The sequence below is a fragment of the Oreochromis aureus genome, linkage group 23 (assembly GCF_013358895.1).
Source record: "Oreochromis aureus strain Israel breed Guangdong linkage group 23, ZZ_aureus, whole genome shotgun sequence".
NCBI lineage: Eukaryota > Metazoa > Chordata > Actinopteri > Cichliformes > Cichlidae > Oreochromis > Oreochromis aureus.
The window spans coordinates 20,595,201-20,612,304 of NC_052963.1; the positions used below are offsets into that span (position 1 = coordinate 20,595,201).

At 39.0% G+C, this 17,104-nt stretch overlaps 1 protein-coding gene across 3 annotated transcripts in view; it reads left to right on the plus strand.

Moving 5' to 3' along the window:
- The first annotated feature begins 67 nt into the window (after nucleotides 1-67).
- The window catches only part of tmem198b (transmembrane protein 198b), a 42,404-nt gene continuing 25,367 nt past the window's right edge, over nucleotides 68-17,104 (plus strand). Inside the window, exons 1-2 of one of the 3 annotated variants that reach the window (XM_031735847.2) lie at nucleotides 68-178; nucleotides 2,097-2,466. The gene's annotated coding sequence lies outside the window, so the exon portion shown is untranslated. Of the gene's footprint in view, nucleotides 179-2,096; nucleotides 2,467-15,339; nucleotides 15,671-17,104 lie in introns of those variants that run through there. The other 2 variants (XM_039606301.1, XM_031735853.2) reach the window with 2 other exon arrangements.

Here is a 17,104-nt window from a genome sequence, read left to right on the forward strand (position 1 = left end):
CTCCAAGCACTTTGCTTTGCATATCTGTTTTTATTAATCTCTTTGGTGCATATCAAGCTGGAGCAGGTGGGGTCAAAGCTCAGATGTTGGAAGTGTGAAAATACTTATGCAGATGGGTAGTGCACACTGCCCCCTTGTGACAATAAGGAGGAACGGCAGGCTGTTTATATATTTAAAGGTGAGGTTAATAAAATATTTTATACCGTACACTGTTTGTTTTTGCTGTAAGCTCAGCATCAACCACACAGAGGAATAAAGTTGGAGAGAGTGTGTGAATTTACTGAAGGAAAAACAAATGTTTACCAACTTTCTTAAAATTAATTTAATATTTGTAGTTTGAAGCTCTAGATGCAGACTTTTCTAACTCGGCTCCTTTTTTTTTTTTTTGCAATGGTTTTGAACAATTACAATATCACATGTAGACATGGTGATTGTGATCCCAGTAAAGATGAAATGTTTGTGTTTTTTCTAAATGAATCAAGTATTTTCTTTATTTTTGTAATGACTTTTTAATTCACTGATGGAAGCAGTCTGGCCAGGCTTTGGATTGGCTGAGTGGATATTTGTGTTAACAGGTAGCTTAACAGATGTAGGTAAGTGTATAGTATTGTGCAAAAGTCTTAAGTCACCCCTCAGTTCTTTATATCCTGCTAGGAAAAATGAGAAATGAATAAGTTGTGTTGTAGGTGCAGCTACTGAAACATGAAGCATGCATGAAAATAACATATATAAGGTAAAAAACAGTGTTTTGCACAAGTCTAACAAGTTTCAAAGTCAATATTTGGTGTGACCACCTTTATCCTTCAGCACAGTCTGAACTCTCTTAGGCAGCTTTCTTGTCATGTCTTTAAGTAGTCTTCAGGAATAGTTCTCCAGGCTTCTTGAAGGACATTCAAAGCTCTTCTTTGGATGTTTCTGCCTTTTGTTCTGTTCTCTGTCAACATGATCCCACACTGCTTCAATAATGTTGAGGTCGGGCTCTGGGGAGGCCAATCCATGACTGATAGTGTTCCACTGTGTTGTGTGTGTTTGTTTGTTTTTTAAATTCAGGTATGTTTTTGTTTATGCCGCTGGTATTTGAGAGTGTGTTTATAAACTCAAAACAAAAACAAGATGTCTCTATCCAAACATCAGTTTTGGCTCTTTAAGCCATTGTTAAAGAATGCAAAGAGAAGGCATGACTCTACATGCACGAGGAAAATCTTGTACATCTACACAGTGTTGCGTGAGTCTTGTGAGGTTTCCCAGTTTGAACGATGCACTGATGTGATATTAAAGAGCGTTGCACACAACAGTCTGAATTTTATTTAAGGAGACAGAAGGACAAAGTCTCTTTTCTAAAGACAGATAAGTGAGATTTGAAATGAGAGGTTTTCCAGAGCAATTTTCTCACTTTTTAAAAAAAAAATTTATTCTTATTTTTTTTTAACAACGAGTGACAGTACACACAATCAAATATCACAAGTAACTGAATCTGACATACAACAAGAGAGAAACTTTCATACCATATCGAACAATTACCTACACTCTTTGGCCCCTTTATTAGGTACACCTTGGTAGCACCAGGTTGGATCACCTTTTTCCTTGAAAAATGTGATGGAAACATTCTTTAGAGCGTTTGGTCCATATCAACCTGTCGGCATCACAGAGTTGTTGCAGATTTGTCGGCTGCACATCCATGATGTGAATCATTATGTCCCAAAGGTGCTCTATTGGCATGACATCTGGTGGCTGTGGAGGCCATTTGAGTTCAGTGAACTCATTATCATGTTCAAGAAACCAGTGTGAGATGATCTGAGTTTTATGACATGTGCAGTTTAGATAAAGCTACAAAGACACACACAGACACAAAAGGGGGTGTAATGGTGTGTGTGTGTGTGTGTGTGTGTGGGGGGGTTATCAAGTGGTCAATGTTCTGGCCAACCGATAAAGGATAAAAGGAAGCTTCATCCTGTGCTGTCTGAGGTTGCATTTAAGAGCTCAGCCTCTAGGAGCCGCTGCTAGAATTTAAATGTCCCTCCTTCATAATCAGTAAAGCCGTGCAGGCTCTGACAAGTGAGCCCTCGTCATTTTTTTTTAATTTTTATTTTTTGCAGAGGCCATCCTCTACCCGCTGCGTTAATGCGAGCTGCTCAGTATCCTCCAACCAACCATCCAGCCGGCCATCCAACCAGCCCACAACCCGGATCATCCAGCAGCTCTTTTTGTTTGCTCTCACACAGCTCTGCTTTATATCCGGCATGTAACGGTTATTTTACTAATCTTACCCCGTTTGCCGTAAGACTTTCTCCCCGATGGATCACTAATCCGGGCGGCCGGGGATCCACCGCCCTGCAGGCTGCCGGGGGAGACTGAGCACGCCGTCCGGGGTGAAAACGGTGGAAATGGTCGGTGTTTCGGGCTCGGGAGGCTCCTTTGGCCGTGATGCGAACGCGGACGAGGCGCGTCAACCTGTCGGAGATGATGGTGAGTGGCAGATTAACGCGCACGGCGCGCTTTATTTGTCTCAAACACTTGCTGTCAAGCATCAGGAAGGAGCGCAGCTTTATTTTAACTGATGCTTTTAGCTGGAGAAGACGTGTTTTTACGCACTAAAATTGCCTACTCTTTGGGATTTAACTGAGGCCAGCTGGCTTCCTGTGATGGATGCTGAGCTCCGGTGATGTCTGACCCGGATGGCCGCATCGGGGTCGATCTTTGGTTTGAGTCAATTGCCTCTCATTATAGCAGATGGATGGATAATGGATGGATGGGGTATTTTTAGAGAGGACTGAGAGCATGTCTGTCTGAGTTTGAGCATTTCCAGAGGTCCCTGAAGTGATCTGAAACAAACTCCGGATTGGTTTTAAATGGTAAATGGCCTGTATTTATATAGCGCTTTCTAGTCCCTAAGGACCCCAAAGCGCTTTACATATCCAGTCATTCACCCATTCACACACACACATTCACACACTGGTTTTAAGCCTGGTTTAACCTCCTGATTTTGAATTTTGGGACTAGGATGATTAATTTTAGAAAATCACATCATAGTTAAAGTAGTCGCTAGTTTCACTCATAAGCTGGAGTTATATATGGGAAATTGGAGCGAAAATTGGCATTTAGATTCGTTGGTACTGAAACGTGAGTGGATTCATTGATACATAAAGCTAACTAGCAGCATGTTTTGGTTCCACCTCTCAGGTGTTTAACGTAGACCTTTGCCAATAACAGTTATTTAAAGGTTTTACGTCATCCCAAAATTACGTTTGCAATTAGAAGAGTAATCATCTAGTCTGTAAAATGTTGGGAAATATTGGAAAAACTGCATCACACTATCCTGGAAATCCTCCTGAATACTATTTTTAGTCCAGATCTTTGGTGTACAATCACGGCATTAAGAGAAACCTAAATATCATTGTGTTTGAGAGGCTGGAAGCAGAGAAAGGTTGAAATTCAGATTTAAAAAATGATTTAGGTGATCATTTCGTCATATAGAGTGATTAATTTTCTGTCATTTTTTTTTAGGACAATTGGTTTTATCAGTTGTGGCTCCATAGTGTAGAGGTCCACTGATTTGAGAGCAGGAGGAGACATAAATCTCTTAGAGTTGGATCAGGAAGGGCATCCAACAGAAAAATCTGTCAAATTAGATATGAAGAAATACCTAAAGAAGAAGCTGAAAGTAGCACTAAATAATCCAAGTTAAATTTTACAGGTAAAGTTCACAACTGCAGTCAAGAGAGAAAGAAGTGTTGTCTCTCCCAATCCAACCTCAGGCATGCCTATGGCTGCAGTGGGAAGTAGTAAATCCAAAGTTCTCAGTTGGAGTTTTCAGCTGTGACGACCTCTGTAAAGTCAGACTTTGTGATTCAAGATGGCAGCAGAGTGTTGTAAACCGTGGAACCTGTAATCTGTACCACCGTTTTTGAGTATTTGTGTTTTGCTAAATAAGCTGTACACAGACCAGACTGTGCCCATGAACATTCTTGTAGATATAAGCCCCTCCCTCCAAAAAACAAATAAACAAACAAACAAACAAAAAACAGGCATTTATCCAGGGCCCTATACTATAAAGGGTTCAGCGTACTCCAGTGTATCTTTCACGTATCTGGATTCACTTACCCGAATATTTGCAATCAGCATTTAAGAATCTATTCTTACTGATGCTCATCAGGGAAACACAAAGACTTTGAACAACTGAAAAACTGTTCTCCCTGCAGAGGTTCAATAGATCTTTGGTTGGAAGTGAACCACCTTAGGAGTACAGTAAACTCAGAGCCAACCTTAAAGTTACCTGGATAAGATAAAGTTCAGTTTTTTAGTACAGAGCTCAGGCATTGCTGTTGATCACTGAGTGGCTCTACCTCGCTAGAGAGCAAAACAAAGCCTGTTTTTCTGGCGACTGCCAATGGAAACGTGACTGTGTTGTCACTCTGAGCTCTGACATCCAAGTTTTATAATTTATACCTAAATTCACTTTAAATTCAGTTTAAATTAAATCCAGGCTACACGTCAGTACTGCTGCACTGCCAATGCAGTGCAATGCATGGGTTGCAGAGAAGTGTGACACAAACAACTGATTGATCCATCTCTGAAGTCAATATTTTTCAGAACGAACCCTACAAATATCACTTACATTGTGTGATTTTTAAACATTTTTTTTTTAATCACATACTAATTTAGACTCCGTGTTGCTACTATGACTGTGGCACACTGTGTGCTATGGCCGCGTCTTAATATTAGGTTATAGATGTTTTCTGCCACAAGCTTCAAACACCACAAAGTTTGGGGAAGATTGAACAGTTTGTGAGTTTTAGCTGCTTCTTGTGCTGTGGCGAAACATCGAAATTCGCCAAGACGTTGCACGAAAATCCAAACGCTTTATAAATTAGCACTGCAAACATCTTTAGGTTGAACTAACCAAGGGTGAAGCTGATTTGATTTATTGTCTTGGTGGAGTACACCAACGTATAAAACCTGGAAATGGCTAGCTGTGTCAAACATTTCATACTGATATTAAAATGGCGGACTTCCTGTTGGGTTTAGGGTATAGCTCCAAGAAGCTTTTTTTTTTTTTTTTTTTTTTTTACATCTTGGCATTTTACATGAAGCTGACAAAACTCATACACAAAGGTGAAACCATAGATTGTAGAAAAGATGGATGTAGCATAAAAATGAACCTAGTGGGGATGTGTGTTCTTTTTAATGGCCAGCAGGGGGTGACTCCTCTGGTTGAATAGTAGTCTATGGAGAAACTGGTTCTCTATGAGCTCAGCAGATGGCTTTCTGATGGGTTTATGGCCCCAGTCACTATTCCCAAGTGTCACTTAAAAAAACAAAACAAAAACATGTAGTTATTTTTGTAGATTTTGGCCATTATTAGAATCAGAAAAAAGGGCTACCCAGGATGTACTTACTGAATAACAATTTGACAATTGCAAGGCAAACATAGCTGCTGCAGCTATTTTTATTCCATAACTTATTCCATAACACATATACTGCCTACAACAAAGGTGTTATATTTAAAGGATGTGTTTAAAATACTCATTTTTGTCAGAATATGATAAAGTAAAGCAGCAAGTTCTCACCTTAGAGAATCAGTAACAAGCACATGTTTGCCAGTTTTGCTTGGGGAAAAAATGAAGTGATTATTCAAGCAACATAATAGTTGCCTAACTAATTGCTGCAGCTAAAAACAATCAGCTCAAGCATGGCTGCTAGATAATTTTCAGCACTTAATGAACACTTTAAGTCTGAAATATTAAACAAACATTAATCAAGAAGGCACCTAGTCTGTAGCTGCACTCGTTACTGGAGGCAGTGGATGAGGGTTGAAGGCTTTTAATGTGTTTCTATTTTAGGCTCGTGTAGCTGTGTGAGAAGCTCCAGAAGCTGGAGACACCCAGCTGTCCTCCCCACATGTCAAGCTTAATTCTGCCTTTTCATTCAGAACACTCATCATCAAACTTTAACCATTTATTGCAGCAGTGGAGATACAAGGCTTCGCACCAAGAACTGCAATCAAGTGTTTGTGATAACTGGCGATGAGTCTTTCACATCTCTGAATTTTGGCCCAATCTTCTTTGTAGAATTGCTTTAATACAAACACACTGGAGGGCTTTCCAGCATGAATGGCCTGTTTAAGTTCATACCAAAGCATCTCAGATGGATAGAAGTCTGGACTTTGACTAGACTGTTCCAAAACCTTCCTTTTGTTTTTTGTTTTTTGTTTTGTTTTTAGCTATTCAGAGATTCATTTTGGATCACTGTGCTGCTGTATAACCCAAGTGCTCTTGAGCTTCAGGGGATGAACTGATGGTCGGACATCCTCCTTCAGGATATTCTGGTAGAGAGCAGAATTCATGGTTCCATCAGTTACAGCAAGGCAGCCCCAGACCGTCACACTACCACCACCATGTGTGATGTTCTTTTTATGAAGTACTGTGTTAGTTTTATATGGGATGTAACGGGACTCAAACCGTCCATAAAGTTCAATTTTTGTCTCATCAGGCCACAGAATATTTTACCAAAAGTCTTTGGGATCATCAAGAAATGTTTTGTTGTTGCTTTTTGAAAGCTTTTAACCTGATTCACTTTGTCAGTCCCTCAGCTGACAGTTTGTTCATGATTTACCAAAGGAGCAAATACTTTTTTTACTCAACCCTCCATTGTGGGTGGTTGACATCTGATTGGCCCCCTAAGGGTCAATCTCCAGTAGGGTTTAAAAACGTGAAACTTTCCACCTTTTGGTTTAAGAATTGTAGAAGCCTCTTGAGAAATGAAACGTCTTCCAGTCACTTTTGTTTTTTCAAGCTCTTAAGACTATTTGGGTGACTGAGAATTTACATAGACATTAATCCCAGGAGGAAGCTGGAAAACTTGCCCATGCTTTTTATATCTAGTCATCTGCTCACAGAAATATCAAAAGGTTTAGTTACTGAAGTCATTGCATTGGTTTCTGGTTAGCTTGGGAGTTGATTTAAGACCTTGAAGGGTTTGGTACCTTAGTACCTCTGTGACATGCTGTCTGCGGCCTGTGTCTACCAACAATTTTTCATTTGCTGCATTATTATTAGTGTTTAAAAATAAAAACATTCCTGTTTAGCCTTTCAGGAGTCCACTTCCTGGTCCGAGTGATCATGTTACCTCATTTCTAGCTGCTTTATCAATTTCAGGTTACTGGTCTGTTGTTGGTTTCTATTATTATCATATTGAATTTCTGTTTATTTTATGGATTTAACCTTGGCTGTTATCTTCTTTTTATATTTTATCTTTGCCATTAAAAAAATAATTAAATCTACCATATCAATCAAGTTTTGCTTGCTCGTATTAAAGGTAGCATTAGCCCCACAGACAGACCTGCTTTCTTTCACGAGAAGCCATTTGGAAATTGCTCTCAGCATTGGTACAGAGATAAATCCATCAGAGGAGAGCAAAATGAGCCTTTTCTGCACCCACAGGAGCAAAGAATGACCCAGAATGCATTGCAGGCTCCAAGTCAAGTTGGGTTTTAATGAGTGGAGCTCATCCTTCATCAACATACCTGACTGAAAAGCTCAGTTCACCTTCACTTACAATTGGCTCATGAAACCTTTAGGGTCATTTTAAAAGCCATTCTGGGCACTGAAGGTTTTTTTCTAACTGAAGCAGGTTAACTGAAAGTAAAAGGCAGCATTTTGTGATGAAAATAACTCCTGATATATTTTGAGTTTTCCAGACTTGAGTTATGAAACAGTGTGAGGATGTGAGCCACTCAGAGCAGCTGCCTGATAAAAACCCTGCAGACCTCGAGCCGGCTCTTTGTGTATTCACTGTGTGTCAGGCCGCCGTCTTATCGGTGCAGTCAGGCGGCACGACTCGAGCTCTGCAGCCCGCCAGGGGAATGAAAATGCCACAACACGTCACTACAGATTCACTAGTGGGTCAACGTCTCCGGCATGGTGCTGCTCACGTACTCCTGGCCCCCACCCTCCCCTCCTGTCTGATGTAGCTGAGTTTGTTCTTGTCTGGAGCATCGAGTCACAAGCAGCTATGCAGGTCCTGCAAGAAAACCTAAACTGATACACACAAGGACACTAAGAAAACATTGGTACTTTGAAAGGAAAAAATGCTTTAGAAGTGGCAGCACAAGCAGTGAAAGAAGCATTATGATAAGAGTTTGATCAAAGAAGCAACATAACCAGGATCAAACAATGACCTTTTCTTAGTTGCGCCCCTTTCTCCTACACTGACATGTTTTCTCCCCTCCCTAAAATGTAAATTCACTCTGTGTGTAGTTCACCTCGAGTCAGGACGACTAAAGGAGAAGACTAGAACAAGTCAGTCTCTCGGGGTTTCTGTAGGTGCGCTTTTGGAAGAACTTTTAACCGCTGTCTACAGCTGCCTTTGTCTGTGGTTGATCTGAGTGATATCTCTATGCGTGTCTTTTCTTTATCAGGTTCAGAACTTCATTCAAAGTCAAGTCAGTGCTTGTTGTTGGTGTGTTTTGGACCTCAGGGCCACCATACTGCAAATCTGTATTAAGAGAAAAAAATCTATAAGTGCTCAAGTACTTCCTGCTGTTTTTCTGCAATTATTTGCGGCACTGCTTAGGTATGAGTAATTTAAATCTTGTCATCTCTCTGTGAGCCTGAGACTTTATAGAGACATCTATGTGCCGACTAGTTGAGGAGATGCAAGTTAAGCATCTTTCGTGCAGACCTGGAAAACAGTCCCTAGAGGAAAGGGTTATTTGTTAACGGATGCACTTTAATCCTACAGTTTTATCTTAAAAAAAAAAAAAAAAAAACTAGGAACATTTACATATTTTGACTCTCTTTATAGTAACTTCAGGGTTTTTAGGCCATGTTCATCTCTTTAAGATCCACTGTAGTTTTAGTTTGGTGTTGTTTGGAGGTCACTGGGTTTTCTTCACAAACAGGTTCATCTTGTTGAGCTCTCCTGTTCTATTTGCTGTTTTTTGTACCTGCTCGAGGAGCAGACGTCCAATGAGCTGTGGGAATTGTGGCGTTTGTGTCAGATCTTCCTGTGCGGTGTTTCAGGGTCCAGCAGAGATGATAGGCGCACCGAGTCAAACTAATTAGTGTACAGACTCAAACAGAGAGCTGAGACCTGCGGCGTGCTGAGAGCCAGATGTTTGTTCAGAAGGTTGCGGCTTGTTGATGGAGCTGACAGGTGCGGCTGGGCAGTCTGAGTAAAGGCTACAGCTCGCTCCTGCTCCAGATTTGAGCTTAAAACAAGCAACTCTCAACTGGGAATTAATTCAACTGAACATTTAAAAAAAAAAAAAAAAGTAATATTTATTTTTACTGCCTTATTGTTTAAGGTTAAAGACAAGAAATATGTAGAGAAAAGCCCCCTGCTTGCACTCAAACCTGGGACTCGTGCCCAAGTCAGTCAGCTGTAAGTTAAATCATAATCAAGCAAAGCTAACAAACAGCAACATGAAACCTCTGTCTTGTTGCTGTTAATGTGAATAGTTTTTGTAAGAATTATTTTTGACTGTTAGGTAAACCAAGCAAAGCACATTTACACTGATGTTTATGTGGATTAAAGGCAAAGGTAAAACAGTCATCCTTCAACTTGACTTTCGTTTTTACAAAGTGGGATGTCATAGGGAGTGGTAGTCCAGGTGAGCAAAGACCTGAACTGTGTTTTCATTTGGCACAACAATTCTTCATTGGATGTTTCAGAAGGTTAAAGCAGAAGTCCACATTGACTGTCTTTTGCTCAGGAACGATTTCATGCTGTGCAACCCAGAGCGTCCTCACTTGACACTCTGCCTTTGAACTCCTCAACTGATTAAACTGCTTATTTGTAGCCGGAGTACCAGCTCTGATCACCAGCGAATATCCTCCACATGGCATTCGGGTAACTTTGAAAAAGGATGTTTGCTCTCTGTAAGTTTGAAGTCCACAGAAAGCACAGTGCATGTGGAAGCTAGATGAGGATGAAGAAGATGATCTTGATAGTCCCAACGTTAATAAAGAATTTACAAAACCTCCCACTGGGTTTGATGACATCTGGAGGAGGAGTCTTTCATTAACCAAACAATTATTTAATTAAAATTAATTTGTAAAAATTAACTTGATTTAACTTTAATTGTTCAGAATATGGAATAATAATAATTCACTGCTGTCCTTCAGTGTAGGTGATTGTTTAAACCCATTCAAATAACAAAAAATTAATGCAACATAGTCCTCTAGTTTTTGTAAGGCAGTTGAAGTTTCCAGCATGGTAGTGCCTTGATCCTATGCAGAGGACAGATACCCACAATCCTTTACTCTGTGTAGCCAAAGTCAAACAGACAACACACAATCATCAATCCTACATGTGAGACTCCAAGCTGATGTCGATTTTGTTATCGATGACCGAAACAGCATTTTCAAATCTGTCTCGTCCCTCCAGTCAGGATTGTTCAGCCGCTGGAACGCGCTCCATCATCTAAACAACTTTGGCTCTTAGAGATCAATACCTGTGAAGAACTGACTGTGTTTCAGTATCGGTCTGTCAGGTTTCCAAAATTACACAAGCTTGTTAATGCTAGTTCTCTTTACAGCATCAGCAGGTTGGGAAAACACAGCTTTAACTGGAAAAATGAACAACACAGTTCTGATTCATCCCAGTATGTGAAGCAGTGGAGCTGGAATAATTGTGTTGATTGTAGCTGATGGCCACGGTCCATCTCGTTTCAAACCGTGCAAAACACAATCAACCCTCCTATTGATCAGTGCCACGATCCCAATGTTATTGAAGTTCAGGGTGAGCAGAGAAGAGCATGGACTATTTCTGCACGTGAACAAGAACGTGGCTGTTGCTAAATAGCAAGTACGCCAAGTTCTTATTTGAGATGTTTACTCAGGAGTTCAGACTTCCACCTATGGGAGGAGGCAGGGCGGGCATTCTTCAACTGGAACAGCAGCGTGTCTTTTCCCCTTAATTTCACAGTGATTAATATTTAGGATGAAGTTCTGTGCACTACAGAAAATTATTCTATGTCTAATTAAAGTTGTTGGAGACACTGATTGACTCGAGTAATACAATCATTGTACATACAAAGTGATTATCAGAACAGTGTCTAGTGTTGGATCCTTGGTGGTAATTTATGGTTTTCATAGTAGATTAGTTGATTTTCCTAAGGTTTAAAGAATCTTTGCATAACCTTGACATGTCATGACAAATGCTATGCTTATGTTATATTGCACGCGTGTGTGTGTGTGTGTGTGTGTGTGTGTGTGTGTGTGTGTGTGTGCGTGCGCGCGCGTGCGTGCGTGCGTGCGAGTGTGTGTGTCAGAATTGATCCTAAACACACAACTATCCTTCAAAGAAATGTCCTGTTGACTGTAGTTTTACCCTGAAGGTTAATTCACAGTTTGGTCAAGCAGGCTTCATTAGATGAAACTGTCTTTTTTCTGGGTAATCTGGACTAAGTTTCGTTTTTTGTCTAATGTGGAGAATTGCTTGATACCCAGCGTAACAGCTAGCTGGCTAACGGCTAGCTTACCTGCAATGCCACTTTCTGGCCAACAGACGGCACTCTTACAAATGTCAAATCTGATTTCACTGTAATTATATCAGACGAGTGTTTATGTCCAATCACGGCCGTCAGTGACAGCTTATCACACACACCAGATGTGAGGAGTAATACGTGATTCATAAAAATAAAGTGGCATTTTGATTACGTAGGATAATAAACTTTTTTTATTTGAATATTTTTACTTTTTGCTTATTTTTTAAGGGAAATGTTCATCTGATTTCTGTGATCATTTACAGTATTTTTATTTACTGTTTTACATGAGGTATTGATTAAACTGAATACCAAAATTTTTATTATAAGTATATGAACATACAGGGCATATTTAAGAACCAAATAAATATTACCATAAATATTTTCTAAGATAACAGCAAAGTTTCCATCCAGCTAAATCAAATTGAAATGAGAATTTTTAATTGACCAAAGGCTATCTCAAAGTTGTGTTCATCCAGGCAACAACTTAAAATTTAATAATGACAACTCGAATTGAAGAAAAGCGCCTTCACAGGTTCACTTTCCATTCATGGAACATACAGCCATGTTCACAACTACTGTCAGCCTTCCTCCATTGAAAGTTTTGTGTTATTCTTCACAGATTTGTTGACGCTACACCCTCATAAAAAAAAAATAAAAAAAAAATAAATCCTGAAGTTATTTGTTCCAGCAGTTTTTCTTCTTTTTCTGTTGATCTGCTAATACTAGTATCCCCAGTGTGGCTGTGCCTCTGTGTTTAGTTTCTCCTCCTTGGGAACAGATCAGTGGTGTTTCTGGTCGTCTCCCTCAGTGCGCCGTTGAATGGGAAACAGTGAAGCGATTGGATCAGCCGGGGGGTGTTCAGACATGCTGTGCAGCAGGATTAGGACAGTGTGAAAAAGAGAGGAAGCCTTTCTTGTGGGAGGGTAGCACTTGCATAAGAAAGATAATGGGGGTATTTAGTTCTTCAACACGTGCTGCTGTAGATCTGAGAGTACCTGAGAGGCGTCTTAATCCCAAATGTCTTTAGGTTTTATGCTGCCAGTTTCTCTAGTAATTTGAGTTTTTTGATGTAAAACATTAGTCCAGATCTTGCCTGACCTTGCCTCCAGCTGCATGGCGTTCAGTGAAGGTTCATTATACTTTTATATCTGGAGTGAGCCGACCACAAATTGACTTTGAAAGCTGCTCAAATGTTGCAGTTGAGCTTCTTGTCATTCATCTTCATGCCAAACAGGCTGGGAATTAAGTTTTAGGTTAAACAGTGTTAAAACTCTTGTTTTCCAACAGTGGAAGAAGAAAGATTATTTTACAGGTACAGGATTAAATTAGTGACAGGCTTTAGTTCAGTGTAAATCGCTTTAGAAGTTTAAAGATGTTAAAAACTAGTTTTTCATATTCCTAACCTTACTTGTTGAGCTTGTTATTTCTCATCAACTGCAGCTGAAAACAAATTTCAGACTAATTGATCACTTACCGTGGGACCAGTCTAACAACTGACATTAATTTGGTGTTTGGCAAGATTTAATCTAATTTGAAAAAAAAAAAAGGTTTAGTCATCTTGAGATAAACGTATACACATTTGTTTTGCAGCTGACTGTGTGTGTACAGCAACAGAGAACCGTGTTGAAAAAATTATGCTGAAAAGCATGTACATGTTGTCGGGTTTGCCGTGGTTCTTTTACACTGGGATTTTCCATCCATCTCTGGGGTTATAGAGGCTGGTCCAAAAAAGAGAATATATCCAGTGAGCAGCAGTGCGCTGGGAGAAAACATCTTGTTAATGTTAATGGCGAATGACCTGTTTTGACCTGCTAGGAAGGAACTGGTAATGCAAATAACCACTTGTTACAACCGAGGTATGCAGAGAAGCATCACTGAAGGCACAACATGTTGAACCCGAATTAAAGATAGTAATTAATCAGTTATTTGGATCATTCTTAATCCTTCTCATTATTATTGTTGTTTTTTTCATTTTATTTATGAATAAAATCTGTCTGTCGGTCTATCTATGACTAAAATAACCTCTTCAGCTCTCTCAGCAGTGTGTTAGGATAAAAACTCCTCCTTCTTTACTGATCCCTTATCAGCAGATTCTCCCCATTTCGCCCAATCAGAGGAAATGGCAGGAGCCACACGTGCTTTTTATAAGTGGAGCAGCCCATTCAGTCTCAGCCTTATGTAACCTGCTCAGTGTGTGTCTGAGGAGGTGTGAGAACGCCTCGGCCTCTTGGCGCCGTCGGTCGTGCCTCATCCTCGCAGAGTCGTGCCGGTGTTTGTGGGCGAGAGCCGATGTGCAATCTGAAAATAATATTCATCTGACGGAGTCACGTAATGTTGTCATGTGAAATGTGAGTCACCTCCACCAAGTTTAAGTGAGCTTTATGTCCTGTCTCAGTATCATTCGGAGCACAGCAGACATTAGATGGGCATTTTTAAAATTTGATTTTAATTTCACCGTGATAATAGTTCACCATAAGCTAACTGGCAAACTGGATGTTGCCAGTTCAAAGTAAAGATCTGCTAGGAAGGTTTGAAATCCTGTAGTTCAAAGCTTTTAAATTTATTCTACATAAAAAAAAAAATCTAAAACACAAGATCCAAGTGTTTTAAATGTTACGCTAAACTAAGCCAACTTACACTATCAAGTTTTATAAAAGTCTGTTACCCTCATAACCCAATACAATACAACACATTTATCGAGATAAAGTGAAATTACTCAACCTCTTTAAGCTTTTACTTGAGTCAGCATTCATGCCAGCATTTAAATGAGAGAATAGAAGTTGGCAAGCTAGGATAAATATCTTTTATTTAAAAAAGATATGTTAAATAGCTTACACCAAGAATGAATGCGCTAGTTAGCCTAGCATGCTAACATTAGAGCTGAAATGAAAACTTTTCATTTTCAGCTCTAATGTTCATGTTGTCATAAAAGTCATTCTTTTAACCCAGTTTAATAGATCAAGTGTTTGAGATCAGGTTGTGAAAAACAAAACAAAAAAAAGCTACTACTCTCTAAGACTTAAAGACATGCTGACTGTAAGTAAAAGGTTAATGGTTCAGTAATTTCCCATATCTCGATAAATGTTGTTTGTTTCTATTGGGTTATGAGGGTAACAGACTTTGGCAACCTTGATAGTGTAAGTTGGCTTAGCTCCAGTGTAACATTTAAAACACTTGGAGAAAATGGATAGATTTTTTTTACTTGATAATCAAATTTAAACAACTTTGGTACTTTGAACTACATTTCAAAAATTGGCATCTTCCTTCAGATCTTCACTTTGAACTGTTTTTACATCCAGAGTGCCACCTTTAAAGTGGCATTGTGACGTTAACTCAGCAGGTTAATCTAGGCCTGTCTTCTTTAGCTTTGATCTTTTGGATTAGAAGAGGGAGTTAGAATACATCGTGAGAACATTTTAATCTTTAAATTGAATGTTCAAAAACTAAGATTGGTTCCTATGAGCAGTATTTACAGTTGTGAGAGTTACAGTAAAATGTTGTTATATGTCCTGTCCATGTTGTCTATTTTGGGGTAGCCCAGATTAAAACTTAATTTAGATTTTTCTCTTAGATTTTAAATTTTTAGTATTCCAGCTTTTTGCTCAGGATTGACTGGCATCCCTTGGAAAGTAGAGTTTTGTCACCCTGCTGCTCTTGGCACTGTTTGGTCCTGATAATCTGACCTGCCTGTCACCCATGTGTATGTCTAAGACATGTGATCCCCATGATTCTGCTGCCAATGGTCAAATCCTCCTCTGCGCACAGTCACATTTCCACAGCAACCCCAGCCGATATTGATTAACATGTGCACAGGGATGGCAGCTGGAGTGCTAGGTTATCAGTGGGACGATTGACAGCGGCGCCCTCTCTTTTCCGTCTCTTCTGTCTCTCCCGGAAGCTGACATGTAAACCGGTGACACACTCGGTCCTCCGCTGTGAGCGGCGGGAAGCTGGCAGCTCGCTCTGAGCTCATCATGAACAGGCCTGTTCTTGGCAGCTCACCCACCAGCCTGTTACCTTGGATGGCTGATGAATAACACCGAGAGACAGAGAGAGGTCTGTCTGCATCATAGGCTCATTTTCTCAATAAACCACCGGCATTCAGATGAAGAGGGAAGAGAAGTTTTCTAGAGAGCGTGAGAGAACGTTGCAACTTTAGTGAGATGGGACAATTTTCCTCAGGTCAGTGATGTTGTTAAACTTTGGATGTATTGAATATGAACAGTGCTTTAATTTGTGTTGTAATGTGATGATGTGCTTATTACAAAAGGCTGAGAGTGTAAAATATTGGGTGTTTTGATCCACCACTGAGTAACTAACTAAACTAAATAAATTGAAAACTAAATAAAAAGGAAAATTAATACAGGAGACATATAAATAGAAAACACTTTAAACTGATTCATGCCTATAATATATACATTTTTAATATCAGATTTGGTGTATTTCATGATATATAAAATTTGCTATGGAGTCCTTTATTTCTTTATGTCTGATTTTATCTGTTTTGGTCCTCCATATTTTAAATATTAAAAAACTAACAAAATTTATGAATGAATATATAAATAGACTAAAAAAGAAACAGGAAACAGGGTAAGCAATACGAAGGAGAATAGATACATATTTTTTTCATTCTTTCATATTTAATTTTTTTTTTTTTTTTTTACATTTTTGGTAAATTTATAGATATTTTTAAGGAGTCCTTTGTTTATTTTTTGTATATAGTTTGATTTAGGCACTGCTGGTCCTCCATACAGCCAAGAGAAAATACAGACTAACCATATGACTAACTAGATGAGTAAATAAAAACAAAATTGGAAAAGGAAAAAAATGGGCAATCAAGGCAAATCATCAATACTGCTAATGTTTTTATTTATTGTAATTTTTTATTTTTGTTATTTTGGTCCTCCTTATGCTAACAAAATATCCCAAAATAATTATACAGATTAAATGGTGCAAAGAAACATAGAAGTAAATTATATATGACCTACCAGTTTATTTAGATATTATTTTTAGTGCATTTAATTGCGGTATTGATTTTTTTTTTTTTTTTTTTTTTTATACTAAACAACATGTAGTAAAAGTAAAGTAAAATAGAAAAGTTGACACAAATACACATAATAATTTAACTTTGTTATTACTGATCATGTCATAAAGTTCAAAACTTGATGCCTGGGAATAAAACTTTTTTTCACTGGGTGAATGGGTTAAATGCAGAGAGGAATTTCCCCACGGGGATCAATAAAGTATACATTATTATTTTTTGTGAATGGAAACCTTTTTGCATTCTGTCCACTAAATGGTTAATTGGGAAATTATATAGCAATTAAAAATAAGCCTTGCAGATAAGTATGAGTCGACCTATTTTTTTTCCTACGTTGCACTTGCGTACTTTAGAACGTGTGTGTGTGTGTGTGTCTGTGTATGTGCGTGTGTTTTCTTGTTTTGAATCATAGGAATGGTTACCAATGCAAAGTGATCTGAAAACGAGTTGGAGTGCAGTGAGTAATACATTATGAAGCTGTTATGTAACGCAGCATGGTGGGAAGGCAACGGCTGTTTTTTTTTTTTTTTTTTTCCCCCCCTTTTATACTCTTTCTCCTTTCTTTCTTTTGTTTT